This window comes from Lepisosteus platostomus, chromosome 8 (assembly GCF_059453375.1).
Source record: "Lepisosteus platostomus isolate fLepPlt1 chromosome 8, fLepPlt1.hap1, whole genome shotgun sequence".
NCBI classification, from domain to species: domain Eukaryota; kingdom Metazoa; phylum Chordata; class Actinopteri; order Semionotiformes; family Lepisosteidae; genus Lepisosteus; species Lepisosteus platostomus.
The window spans coordinates 20,540,129-20,555,467 of record NC_142618.1 but is presented as its reverse complement, the minus strand read 5'-3'; the positions used below and the strand labels follow the sequence as shown (position 1 = coordinate 20,555,467).

The window sequence follows — 15,339 nt, the reverse complement described above, 5'->3', positions numbered from 1 at the left end:
CATCGGGGGACAACAAAATAAGGTCAGATTTTCACTTCAAAAAATAAAATGAACAAGATTTATATTAAGTATATTAACTGACACAACATTATTGAACAGAAATGGATTGGAAGCTTCCTAGTGAAAAACAGACATCAGACGTCCTGACCATTAATGCTACAGTAGTTTATGAATAAAACCAAGAGCTTAAACTTGAGAAAGTTTGCTTATTCTTTAGACATGCCATGTATATATTAAATGGCGCTTTTGCAGGAATATCTTTGGCTCTCCTCCCATGAAAATAACTTGAATACAATGTTACTTTTCTGACAAGTCTATATAGTCATTTTTGTGTTGTCATTTCTTATACTAGTGCCATTAAAGACAAAGTAATTTTCCTTTACACATTTAATCAAATCACTGTAAATGTGAATGAATTCATACGCTTTGTGTCACTTGGCCTAAAGACATAACAATAATGTTTTTATTTAATATCATCACATACTGCATGGGTTGTTTTGCCCCCACAAAAAGGTCAGAAACGCAAAACTGACTGAAACTGTAGATTAACAGAAAGACAGCTCAAGGCTAATGAGGTTAGACTGCTGAAAAAGAAGGCATATGACCCCATAGACAAGAGATTGTAAATCTTTACACTGGATGGGCAAGGTAAACACTGCTTTTTCAAAAACCTGCCAATGTTATTAATGGGCATCTGAGATCATTTATCAAGACTGAGTAGAAGAGATGTGCCCGCAACTTCTCAAAATGGAAACCCTCTAAGAGAATCAGAACAGATTGATTTTTTTTTTAATCAGGGTACAGCATTTAGTCTACACAGCAGGGAGTTCTCATTTTCTACTTTTATGTTTTCACTTATTTTTCTTCCCATGTTCATGCGGGTTTCCTCTGGGTGCTCCAGTTTCCTCCCACACTTCAAAACACATACTGGCAGGTTAACTGGTTCCCAGTAAAACCATCCGTGGTGTGTGTGTGCGCGCGCACGCGCGTGTGCCCTGTGATGGGCTAGAGGCCCATCCAGGGCGCTACCCACCTTGTACCCACTGGGATAGGTCCTGGCTCCTCTATGACCCTAAACTGGATGAAGTAGTTAGAAAAAAATGAGTCTTTTGAGTGAAAACATTAAATCTGTTTTCTTACTCACTTACTTTGTATAACGTTTTCTCCTCATTAGCAGTGGCTTTTCTGCAAACACAGTCAAGGACCTTAAAACTGCTAGCACTGATCCTGGAACCAATGTATTTTGGAGAGGATGAAATTAAAGCTGTCAGCCCATTTTCAAAATGAAATGCAAGATTATGACAATTCATTAGCTCAGGCACAGCCAACACAGCTGGGTTTCTGGGAATTCATCTGAATAAAAATGGGAAACTTTCCACAAACGTACATCACAGTCTGAAGGGTGGACAATTATAGTCTCCAGTTACTGAATAAAGATGCAATGGTTAGTCATTCTTTAAAAATGAATCCATTACACAAAGGAGAGTGTAAGACCATATTAACATTTGCCTAGAAAGAGACACTCTTTTCATTGTGGAAAGGTATTCAACACATTATGAACTCATTTGTAGTCACCCTGTAATTAGGAAGTCAAAGGGTGAAATTACTGCAAATACACACTTCTATATATAGCTGTTTATGGGACTACTTTTTATTGTATTATTTATGTGGAGTGCCTAGAGAATGCTCATTAAAAGAAAGTGCTATACAAGAATAAAATCAATTGAAATCTTCTCTTATTCAAGTACAGTATTCCAAGATGGCTGCCAGCAACAAGCTGTCCTCCTTTGTCACTACCACATAAGGGATTAATATGCAAGTTAACGGTTCTTTCAATACCTTTATGCTACAGCTCTGTACAATCATGTTAGATACAGTATCTGAATTCCAGGAATTGGAAGAAATTAAGATAATTAACCTGTGATTGCAGCTTGTTTTACATAATAGCAAAATTAGTACCAGACTAGAAAACAGTACTGTTTCAGAAAAACAGATCTACAATTAAATGCATGATGTAAATCTCATTATGAACCCAGGTTATACTGAAGCCATGCCCCTACGATAAATTCTGTGAGTAGCAATATTTTACTACTACTGTATTCTGAATATCACGATACAATACTGCTAGCTAGGTGGACAAAAGTCACTGATCCTTTTTAAAATCATGGTTAAAGTAAGCAATTGTCAAAACTCAAAAACTCTCATCAAAGCCCAGCACAATAAAATCTATTTCACTGCTTTAAGATAGGCTTTGGTTACTGCATAATTCAGAAGAACACAGGCAGACATATCCTGAAGACTTTGTCCTTTATTTTTTAAGAACAAGAGCATCTGCTACCAGTGCTCTTGAAAAGGGTTGCAGTTGAGTTAATACGAGGTAAATTACCATGCACTTTTTAAATATACCGTAAAATAGGTCCGATGCTAAAGTCACATGGAAATGTCAATATTTAGTGCAGAATGCTTCGTTACCAGAAGCAATCAAATTGGAAAAACTAACAAAATAAGGCAGCGTTAATATGCAACACAATCATTACTGCCGATTCCAACAGAGCATCCTCTCGTGGTCCTGTCCATTGCAAGGTGATCGAGGAAGAACTTTCCTTTATAGCAGTGGATGGGACCCTGATCCTGGGGGACACTTGGACTGGAAGCCAGCAGACAACAGAACTGGTAATCAATTATGTATTGTATTGATGACTTACTAGTGTAGACTTTAGTTTACTTGGTTCTGTGCTTAATACTTAGTTTCTACTTCAAGCCTATTGTTCCAACAACTTTAGACCAAAATAAGAAAACATTTCTGTACAAAATCTTAACAGACATATGGATCAAAAACTCCCCAAATGACCTTTTGTCTTTCTGAAGAGTCTAGCTGGTTACAGCCCTGAATCTGAGAAAATCCAAGTACAATCCCACTTAACTTTTTATGGGCTGAAAAATTTCAAATCACACCTCATATACAAAACTAAAGATTACAGTTCTGAACTCAGCTGTAACAAAAACCAGAAGCAGCAGGGCTTCATACCATAAGGCTAAGAGCTCACGTCTCTTGTTTGTCCCCTTTGCAAAAAAAAAAAGCAAAGCTGTATCTAGGCTGGGAAATCCTTTCATACAACAATATTCAGAGCATTTTCAAACCTCTCGTTAAAATGCATTACCAAATATTGCACATTGATGTACTCTTCTTTGTATTTTACCACTATTCAATGGACGTTTACAGAGCTTTGAGTTTAAGAAACTTTACACTATCTTCTAGGACATTTAAATTGTGAAATGTAGGCTTACATTCGCAATATGAATCAAAGGCTATGTGACCATGTAAGCGCTGACACTTGCAACAGATACCAGCAAGAACCAAGGCTCAGCAAGAAGAGCAAAAGTTACATGTTTTTTTAAACAATTAGTTTACTCCACATTCCTATGGTGTTTATTCAGGCCTTACCAACAGCTGTAAGTGGATGCCTCTAACCAAACTCTATGGTGTTACCCAAGGGAAAGGGACTGCCTGCATATATTTTGTAACCCCTTTATCTAATGCACAGCTGCAGGGGAGCTAGAGCCTATTCTGGCAAGAAACAGGTGCAAGGCAGGATACAATCTGGATGGGATGCCAGTCCATCATACAGCACAGGCACACACTCACACCACGGCCAATTTTCCCAGAAGCCAAATAACCTACCAGTATGGACTGCTGGAGGAAAACAGAAGCACCCGGAGGAAACCCATACACTCATAGGGAGAACATACAAACTCGTATCCCAGCAATGGAACCCTGAGCCCCAGTGCTGCAAGGCAGCAATGCCAACCACAGCGACACCAGCCTGCACAAATTAATACAGCACCAGGTCCACAGCACTCCCAGTCAATCTGTTCCGTTTCCGACAACTAATTTATACAGATTTTTTCCGACACTGCATAGCATTTCATACACTGTAATTGAGACTGCCTTCAGACCCAATTAAGATTTGTTTCATGAAACTACAAATGACAAAACATACATATCCCCCGGATGAACCGCTTTGTGAAATAAAATTAACAACACTGGCTCAAAAATCTAGCACGTGAATCTGACTGGCAAAGAAGTTCAAGTCTTCGTGTTCTCTATGGTCTAGAGAACAGATGCCAAAGGAAACTGGACACCATATGAAGCTAATGAATGTTTACAAATTGAAGTCAATGACTGTTCTAACCTTCTAACACTGCTGTCCTCCTGAAGACGAGGACCAAAATACAGCAGCTGGGACCTCGAATTACTCAATAATTAATAACCCACTAGAGCTTAAGTGCTCATTTCAGATTTTGGCTCATTTTTTACCTTTCACCTCCTGTGTTAAGTAAACAATGTAGAATATGAATAATACAATGCATGGCCTCTCCTCAGTGGCACTCTATAGTGTTCTCCTGCAGATCATCATTCTGAGGTCTATAAACAAAAGGCTGCGCTCAGCCAGGCCTCTGACACGACTCCCTGGAGCCTTTCCCTGGCTGAAGTACAACCATACTCATACTGCGCTGGTGACAAGCCCCTGGAGCCTGCCGCACACGTCAGTGGTGTGGCTCCACTTCGGAGCTCAGCCCCACACCCTCCTGCATGAGGGCAGCTTCCCTGAGGTCCTACCAAGAGGCCACCCTGGAATACCAGGCAGCTGTACAGCAGAAAAGGCCATCTTCACCCATAGCACACACAGTTTCTATGTTTAGAAAACAAGCAAAGCAGGCTAACCCAGGCTTTAGAAACCAATCAGAAAAAACAAAACCCAGGGAAAATGTAATCTATTTAAACAGTGCTATTTCCCCCCCAAGGATTACAGGATTATTAAAAAAAGCATTTACCCTCCGTCACATTAGGAGCAGAAGTGTTGTTGTCACCAAAACACAATTATATTCTGGGATTAAATAGACCTCTTTCAAGTTGAACACTAACGCTTTAGTAAAGTTACCAAAAATGCCTAAAGGTCTGGCACTGAAGGACCAGAGGAGGACACACTATATCCACCATCATGACCTGACAGGAAGGAAGAAGTACTTTATGATTAATTCATTTGAGAGATTTAAAAGTTTTTTGCGGAAGAGCAGAGAGGCTGTTCTATAGGCAATTAACACTGGACCTAGAAAGTCACAACCTTTTGTCATCCATCTCCTAAAATGCACTTATTTGATCTAGTGGTCAATGACTTACAATAAATATACCCATAAAACCTGCTCAACAGCGACACAGTGGGAACAGAGATGACCACAGCCATATTGGACACAAATATTGGAATTTGGGAAATGACTGTTACTTCTTAAAATATAGAAGGCAATGCTGATCTTTATTTAAGAAACTGAAGTTCTTCTATAAAGTTCTTTATAATGCTAATTTTTATACTTCCCCTTGATCAGATCTACTGTAACTACTTCACTGAAAGGTACGCAATTTATTTTTAGCATTTGCTAGTGAGGGGATAACAGTATATAGTATATTGTGACAAATTTTTTTAAAAAACGAGAAAATTTGTACAATTATTTGTACAACAGATCATATTTTGCTGGCGGTGCTTTTAAAATCTGCCCCAAACTGGTGCCCACACTTATCTCTGGAGACAAAAGAACAAACTTATTTTTACATAAAAGTATTTGAAAATGTCCGGAAGAAACTTTGGATGCTGATTTTATTAAAACAAAGCTGAAGCTCCCCAGCTCTAGGGACATTCCTATAAAGCGCTGCCGTTTCTAAAGTGGAATACAGAGTTTAGTATCTTATTAAAATGTTTAAATAAAAGCAGTCCCAACTTTTAAAAACTGCATTGAATGAGGACGACACTTTGGGATTTAAACCCCATTGCTGGAGAGACTTGTTCCATAATCCACATACATAACGAGTACCCAAGTGTAAAAAAGCAATTTTTGTAGAGGGTGTTGTACACTTCATAACAAATGTGAGGTTCGTGGCTTTTGTCATCGTTGCCCCCATCCTCCGATGGTTGCTGAAGGATTCAATTACAAGCAAGGGTAACTTTATATTATAGCCACACTGGGACCTCATTTAGGGGGAATAAATGCTTCTATACTGAAGCCAAAATGTATCCTATTTTACAACCTCCTTAAAAATAGGCAATTACACGACAAAGCAGAGATTGTACACTTTACACTCATACAATATAGTTTAGGCTGACAATTGAATTCTAAAATGAAAAACAAAATTCAGTTTTCAGGCCTGTATTTATAAAACCAAATAATTATATTTTCTATATCAACATACAGTATGCAGATGGACATTACGTCTGTCCATAGCAAATCAACACACACTGTGGTAGCCGTTCAGACAAAAGAAAGTATCCAACACAAACATTACAACTTGCTTGAGCTAGCGCAGATGGCAGCAAGCGACTTAAAAAAAAAAACTCACTTAAAAGTTCAATGGAAAGAGCAGTTGTTTCCATTTTAGTAAGCGGTATGTTCCGTGAAAAACAAATTAAAACCGTTATGCTTTTATTCCCCAAAAAAACCTTTGCGCGTCATTTCATTAGCCAGCGAAAATAGTCAAGTGTGACGAACCAGTTACCTGCTGCCTCTGCGTCTTAAAACAGTTTTAGGTTTAGAATCTAAAATATTTCGATTTAACAAATCATTCGCCCGAAAGACTCAAAGAGCTGAAATGTTTTTATAGCGAAAAAAAAGACAATAGTACAAACGGGAAATGCACGTAAAGATTAAACTTAACTTACCTCTTCCATTAATTAGGACAGCTAGGCTGAAGCAGTTTAAACTCTTCGAAAATTAGTTTGAGAAATTTTGGGTGGTTCTTTGCAATCGTTTCCACACGGCGTACAGCATTTTGCAAGAACAAGCATGCAAAGCCAGACAATGTTTATTTGCCACTATACAATTTATAAAAATTGTGATTCCTGCTTAAACGTTACCACGAAAGAAACTCGCGAGTAGATCATATACATTCTTATTGGCTGGGGGGCTGATTTTCTGGCGCTGGTAGTAATTGCAGACCACGGGTTGCCAGTTCAAACGCTCTCTTCTTGAGACGCGCAGTTGTGGCCGTTTCATTTATTTAAAGTGAAAGCTGTCCGTTTTCTCTGAATACACAAACGCCTGTCATTCACACCAGCCTTCTCTCTCAAACTTCCCTGCGGCTCCCCTAGTCCTGCAGCTTCCGGACTACGTGAGCCAACTCTTAAAGGGGCAGCTCCTCAGCGCCACAGGGAAGAGAGCAGGCGGCGTCACCCCGGAGCGCAGAGCGGACTCCCGCTAACTCATAAAGCAGTTCACCTGACGCCCATTATTTTCATTTTCTATGTCATCATGACTTAGGCTCATCTTTGGGACTCATTATAGCTTACAGTAGTGGTAAAAGCAGAAGTAATGCGATCTTTCCTTTTTATCCAGTAAATACAGTTGCAATTTTTGTTCGACTTCATTTGAAGCGACATTCGCAACAGATGCCCTGAAAGCTTCTCTGAGCCGCTGTTTAATACGTGATTTCTGTTGAGCAAATCATGCAGCCGCCTGTCAATTTCAGTGTAATATCTGCTGGAGCTGTGATATGGACTTAATACCATCTTGTGAGTGAAATGGAAAATGAACTGACCACATTTGAATTGAATGAAATAGATTTGATGGGCTTAATCTTCAGAGATGCTTTGGGAGAGAGCTGAGAATGTCTCTCAGGTTTCAACGTTTTGGCAGGAATGAAATATTCCGACTTGTTGGAAGTATTCTTCTACCCGAGCCAGTTAAGATGTTATGTCAGCCCTGAGAGAAACACAAGAAGACAGTTTTACAGAACATCAGCTCTGTATTTTGTTCTGTTGTTAGGACTTTGGATTTTGGAGGAGTTACTGGTGGACAAACTGGGACAAGTTTGTCTTTACCGCTGCATCTGTTGAAATATTTTTTTTCTGTTTTTAGGAATGTCGTCTAAAAGCTGCCTATGTGGTGTTCTAACTCTTCATCTCAAAACAAAAATGCCCAAATTACTGCTTCCACCCTTTTTCTGTCGTGAATGTCCGATTTGAGATAAATGCATCTCCTAAGCAGGGACTAGAAAACTTGTTAAGATGGAAGAGAAGATTGGACTGGGCAAAGTACAAGAGAATTTTAGAGAAGCACCTGTTTTACACCTGCTGACGAATTTAACCTGGGGAGAAAATTCACCTTTCAGCAGGACAGTGGTGCAAAGCACAAGGTCATAGGTACACTGGTGTAGCATAAGAATTCTAAAGTGAATGTCCTTGAATGGTCGCATCACTCCACTTATTCATTCTGCCCAATTTCTGCATAACTGTACAGTACAGTATGTATAGTGTACACAATCCTATTGTTTTTCAATCATCTTTTTGTAGGAATTATATATTAAATCACATTTTTAAAATTAATTTCTAACCACATAATCATGTTGGTTCTCATCATATTTGAGGATACATATGCAGTGCCTCGCAAAACTATTCAGAGCCTTGCCCAGTTTTCAAATTTTGTTCCTTTAAAGCTTGCAGTCACAACACTCTGAAGCAGAAATTAGTGCTTGTCAATACACAGCATACTCTTCAATTCATAGCAAAAAAACTTAAAGAAATGAGTAAATAGATAATTACTATGATAGAAAAATGAAAAAGTCAAGTGATTGCATAAGTACTCAAACCCATTGCAGTGCTGAACCGACATTAATTTAGATGCACAAATCTACCTTACCTTAATGAACCACACAATTAGTTGATTTTCCTCTGTCTGTGCACAATCATTGTGGTTCTCCTGATTCCAGAATAAAACAACCTGCCTTTAGGAAGCTCCTTAGTCAGGCAGTGAATGTCAAGCAAAACTTCCACCTTAAAACTAAGGTATCAGGGACAAAGTCATTGCTAAGCACAGATAAGGAGAAGGGTGCCAAAAATGAATACTCTGAATACCCCTGTGAGCACAGTCTATTCAGTCATCGAGACAGGGAAGGTGGCACCCAGACACTGCCTAGATCAGGCTGTCTCTCCTAACTGAGCAGGGAGTAAAGAGAAAAGCAGTGAGAAAATATGCATCCATCAGCAATATCCCTGTCACTCCACAAAACTGACCTGACGGCAGAGTTGTAAACCGATTACATATCCTGCACGGAGACACCTGCATCAAAGCACCTGAGTGATCCTGCAAAAATGTGGCAAAGGGTGTTGTGGTCAGATGAGACTAAACTGGAACTTTTGTTTTTGTTTTAAACACCAAACATCACTTTTGACACAGAAGAGACACAACACTTATCCCAGTCAGCAGTCAAGCACAGTAGATGGCTAAATCTTGTTATGGGGGTGCCCCTCTTAAGCAGGGACTGGAAAACTTGTTAAGACGGAAGGGAAGACTGGACTGGGCAAAGTACAAGGGAATTTAATTGAAGCACCTGTTTTACACCTGCTGAGGAATTTAAACTGGGGAGAAAATTCACCTTTCAGCAGGACAGTAATGCAAAGCACGAGGTCATCTGCATTTCAAGGTACACTGGTGTAGCATAAGAATTCTAAAGTGAATTTCCTTGAATGGTCCAGTCAAAGTCCTGACTTGGATCCTATTGAGAATCTGTGGAAAAACCCGAAAGCTGCAGTCCATAAGCAATTTCTAAAGCAACCTGATGACACCTGAGCAAATCAAAAATAGCACCAAGTTGTTTGGTGCAATTTTTGAGTTGGTAGAGATTTACCCATAAAGCTTTACAGCTGTAATTGCTGCCACAGGGGCCTGAAAACATCTACAGTCAACATTTTTCAGATTTTTGTCTGTAGTTATTGCTGACATTTAGATAGATAGATAGATAGATAGATAGATAGATAGATAGATAGATAGATAGATAGATAGATAGATAGATAGATAGATAGATACTTTATTGATCCCGTGAGGGAAATTGCAGTGCAACAGCAGCTTAACACACACAACAGCCACAGTGTAACGAATTATATAATAATAGTACAATACATACAATACAATACAAGAGTAACTCACAGTCCGGACACACAAGAGCAAACTAGAACAGAAAACTGAGAACATTTACTTTGACTTATCTTTTTCTTAGAGGTTTTCCTTTTGAGCATTCAAGTTTTGAATCAAAAATAAGTTTAATGACTACAAACACTTTTTCAAGATACTGTCTTGAAATGGAAAAGTATCTAGACTGAGTATTTTAGCATATTTTAATAAATTAAGTTACCTTGAAACCATGAAAGTATGTCAGATACTCAAAAGATCAGTTTGGTCCTCAATATACTGTAGATTTGAGAGGCAGACTAAAAACTATCCAGATATCCTTTCCCTTAATAGTTCAGAAATGAATAGATGTTTTATATAGTTTGTTACTTCCTTTTAGAAGTTACATAGCTGATAAAATATATATTATTTTTACAGGGAACATTCATTGTTTGGTACTTAACAGGCATATGGCTTTCACTAAACTTTAACGTGCCTGTTTGGAACTATTAGGCCATGCTGCTTTCGTAACACTTAACTGTCACAAGATAAGTTACTGTCCATTCATCCAGTGTTTATAATTGGCTCAATGCAAGGCTTGGAACAGGAGCTCCTCTGGTAGATATCGTAGGCAAGTAGAAGCTGGTTACTAGGGGCAACATGCTGGTGGCAAACAAATAATCTCCACTGTCTGCCTGTCATCATAAAAATGAATTTGTTTGAATTTCTTATTGGAGAAAAAAAGACACACAACAAGGAGCTGAGTGAATCTGGGCACACAGCACATTTGCTTTCCCTGTTTGTTGTTCATGTTGCAACTCTCACTGCATGATGATTCAAAAATTAAAATAAAATAGATTATTTTCAATTTTAGGTGAAACTTTATCAGAGAAAACATTTTTCTGTTTCTGCATACACAGTGAATGTTTTTTTTCCACAACTTTCTGACAGTTTATTTTCAGATGCCTCAGACAATACCTCCTTGAAACGTTTGAAAAGGAGTGCAGTAGAATTCTGAAGGTCCACTTGACAGTGCACACAGCAGACATACAGGATAATATCTCACAACTCACACAACAATTGCGATGTGTGTATAATAAGAAAAGAGAGAACTCCACTTTCTTAAGTTAAGCACTGACAAGTCAAGAATGGTGTTAGATACTTAGCATTGGATTTCAAAATCATCCAGGCTAAGGTCATCACTTACTGTAATAACACCAAATTCAAATCTGAAACAGAAATCTGGATGGTCCTTGTGAATAACTTCTGTTATTCAAATTTTGGTTTAACTTTTGAATCTCCTGTTCAAAACACCACGTTTAAGATCTCCACTACAGGATTGGTGGCAGATAGGTCCCTCCCTTAACATTACTGTAATAAAAAAAAAAATCTCTGTTGGCTCCTGATTTTATTCTATTGAATTTATAACAAAAAATAAGACTGTCTACAGTTGAAACCCTGGAAACCTCTTCTCATATGAGCTTTAACTGCATCGTGACAGTACCCACTCCAACCTGAGACAGCATGTATCAAACAGAAAATTCCAACTATTCACAAACTTCACTTAAAGGATTTCCCAACTCCAATTTATCAGCACCCAGGTGAGATTCAGGTGCACCTCATATACAGTACAAGTATTCAGCTCGGTATCCCAGTTGACAAAACATCCCCAATAATATGTCCCTATGTGCACATACACATATTTCATTCTACTGATTAACAAGTGACTGTTGACTTTAATTTTTCAATTTAGACAGCAGTCAGATAGCAGAAGCTAAGCAAGGCTGGGACATCCTACTGCAATGGAAGACCTCCAAGAATAGCCAGGTTCTCACTCTACGTGATGCTGGTAACCTAGTATATGGCTTTATTTCCTCTATAGTACAATATCAATGGCCAATGCCCCACTATAGTAACTGGGGACACTGTATTTTAGGAAGTACAGTACATTCCCAACAATAAGGTGTTAACTATGTAATTCCAAAATTATCCTTTTTTTAAATCAAAGTTATAAATTCCATTTTGATAGGGTTTGTCTCTGATCAGCTCTATTTTCTAGGTGTCTCAATATACTGTATTTTTACTTTTTCTTCAGTAATAATTAAAAATAATATTAAATATCCCAAATATTTATATGTGGGCATTTTAAGTCTCAAACAAGATTGGAGTGATGAAGTGACAGAAGGAAATTCTGAAGAAAATTAAATAACCCTTTTTAGCTTAAAAGTACATACAAGAACTGGTTTAAAATAATATAATTCAAAGACTTTCTTTCAACTAGGTCATACCCACAAAGTTTTTGGCCCATTTCCTATCAAAGTTTATGGATCTTACAACTGTACATTACACAGCTTATTACATACTAGTTCAAGTAGATAGCTGCTTCAGCATGCGTAGGCTGTGAAGGAACAAGTAAAGGTTTATTCCAGGCTGAAAAGAGAAGAAAAGAAAAAACACTTCAGCTGTGGAGTCTTTTTCGGGTGTTCTTGAAGACGGCTCCACAGCCGAAATGTTGTGTTATTACATACTAGTTACACATAAAAAATCTAAAATAAACTACATCATGAAAGCTCTGGACCAGGAAATTAAAACTCTTCAGCTAATATAACAATAACATACTGTAATTTATCAGAACTGTTTGGTAGGAAATGTTGCAAGAATAACAGAACAATCCACAAATGCCAACCCTCCACAAAAAGACATAACAAAAGAAACAGCATCACCCCAACATACTGTAAGACAATATGTTCATCCCTAAAATACAGTACATAAATACAGCAGGGTCTTGACACTTGTGAATGTAACATTCGCAAATTTGCTTTTTCAGTCTGGCCCATGGTATCTTGCATGGAAGAACAGCAGAACAGGATGAAACAAAGCCGAAAATGAGACTCGCTACAAACTGGGGAGCATGAGATGAATCCAGTTCATGAATGAGCCTCTCCCTGCCCTCTGCTCAAGCACCCACTGCATCTGCATTTCTGGTCTTTCTTTTTGTATTGTAAAGAACACTCCCGGTCCCGTGTGGGCAGTGTAGGGAATGACAGGCTGGAGATTGACAGTATCATTGTCCCTTTCATTATGGAGACAGAGAGAGAAAGTGCAGGCATCCGCTGAATGCAGATGAGGGATTTACGTTGTTTATTTTAGTTAATTACTATTAGTTTGTGATTTCTGTTGTTTTTCTTTTCGTTGATCAATGTTATTTTAATTAACTTTACACCAATGCATTAGTACTAAGTATCATACAAGTGAGGATTGCTTATGTTTTGCGCATACTATATACTATAGTACATGCAATGATATTGGAGTGGAGTTGGTTGTATGTGAATTTATCTTTTTGTAACAGTTTGCTGTTTGCAAATGTCAAGACCCAAATGAATTAAGACTAAATAGATTCTATAATACAACGGACTAGTTGTAGTGCAGGCCACCCTTTCTTTTGTAGACTTTAAAAGCATTCTTCTGCTCCCTGTATCGCATTTATATATCACAAATTCTCTATTGCTTGGTAGTTTGTACTCTTTTAAATAAATTTCACTTGTTTATGTCCTGTTTCACTGTACAAAACTAGGGAATATATAAAAGCTCTGTTCCATTTTTTTAAATTCTATTGAAATGGAGTTTATTCATCCCAGCTGGAAAGAACTCTGAAGCAGTCTGTACTGTACTTACAACAGTTTATTACAGTGATATTGAGCAGAGTACCTTGGCCTGCATTATTTCCCATGATTGAGACTTTCCCATTATTTCAAACAAAGCACTTTTTAGGAGGCTGGAGAACATCCACCTTCTTCTCTCCTAATAAGGCTCTTTGCTCTACCACTCAACATTTAAAGAGAAGAAATGTAAAAAGTGTCTGTTCGATGAAAATGCATCTTCTAAGTTTACACTATCATCTCTTTCGGAATAATCAAGAATAACAGTTTATTAGTGAAAATTATGTACTTCTTTAGTGCAAATAGTTTATTCACATTTTGCTAATTTGAAAATTAAAAACATAGACATTTTCAGAAACAGACACATTTATTGTTTAACCTGCTTCTTGAATATAGTTTCCCTTTTCTTTTACACGGTGAGGAAAAGCCTAACTATCTCTATTTTATTTCCTGCATTTAGATGCTATTTCTTTTAAACTTTACAAATAAACTGCACTGAAATAAGGTCTCCTTGTTTATTGTGGTTCTGTGAAATTTCCTTAAATTCTATTTCTTTCAACTTTTTTGTATTAACTACAGCAAATTCTTCAAAACAGCAGCTGAAAGCCAATTAAAAAGACAAATGTGACTGGGGAATGAACACAATAAAAGTAATGATAGACTGTTAGGTCATTCACAGTCCCCATAGTTTTATTATATTACTTGGCTTCTCAATGGAGAATCCACCCTAATTTTGTAATACTTTTGTGTACACTTCATGGGCTCTGGGCTGAGGAACAATAGAAAAGTTTTAATTAGCTCAGTGCTTTGTAATGTGCTTTCTTGATGTTTATTGTTGTTTTTAAAAGATTCTGACACAACATTAATAATGTCCCCCACTAAATCAAACAACTCTTACTTAATTCAGTGCACATATTGACGAGGAGTGACATCATTATTTTCAGGCTCTCTTAATAATACGTTCTTCTTTTTTACATTTGCTAAAGTAATTCACTTGAACTATTGTGCAGATGCCCTAAGCATTTTTAACCTTTTTGTTTTCATTTCATGCTTTTCTTTCTTTAGATACAATAGGTAAACAATTCAAAAGGAAAAATCAACCACTGACGTTAACAGTTAATTCTGAGCAATTAGTATTGTGTTGTTAAAAAATAAACTTTATGTACAGTATGTCTGTGCCAAAACAAACACTGAAGAATAAAAATAACATAGATTAATAAAAGTGATGGATTAGCTACCAGCACTTCATGTCAGTTCCTTGTGTTTACAGGTTTCCCTTGCAAACAGAGAAGGGGGTTATGCTCCTAAAAACTCCCTCGGTTGGTAAACACTTGAGGACATGGGAAATACGTTCTGAGCGTCCGTGTTACTGTACGTTGGTCAGCGGATAACTTAACTTGCAGATTTCTCCCTCAAAATAACAAATTCAATAACTGGAATTATAATTCTACAATCCCATCTATGCATTTGCATTAACTGCAATAACTATGCAATAACTGCTTATTCTAATTCAGGGTGGCAGGAGAGCCAGGGCCTATCCCAGCAAGCAACAATTACAAAGCAGGATACATCCTGGACAGGACACCAGTCTATAACAGGGCACACACAGGCACCCACCAGGGTCAGAAGCCCAGTTAACCTAGCGGGAGGAAACCAGGGCACCCAGAGGAAACCCACACAAACACAGGGAGAACATGCAGACTACCATGGGAACTAAAAGCAGGGTCTCCAGCGCAGCAAGGCAACA

The 15,339-nt window shown here is 37.9% G+C and overlaps 1 protein-coding gene across 1 annotated transcript in view; it reads right to left on the bottom strand.

The window, feature by feature from the left end:
- Positions 1-7,126, bottom strand: part of svila (supervillin a) — a 119,154-nt gene extending 112,028 nt beyond the window's left edge. The window contains exon 1 of the mRNA XM_088642856.1: positions 6,711-7,126. The gene's annotated coding sequence lies outside the window, so the exon portion shown is untranslated. The remainder of the gene's footprint in view (positions 1-6,710) is intronic.
- Positions 7,127-15,339: the final 8,213 nt, after the last annotated feature.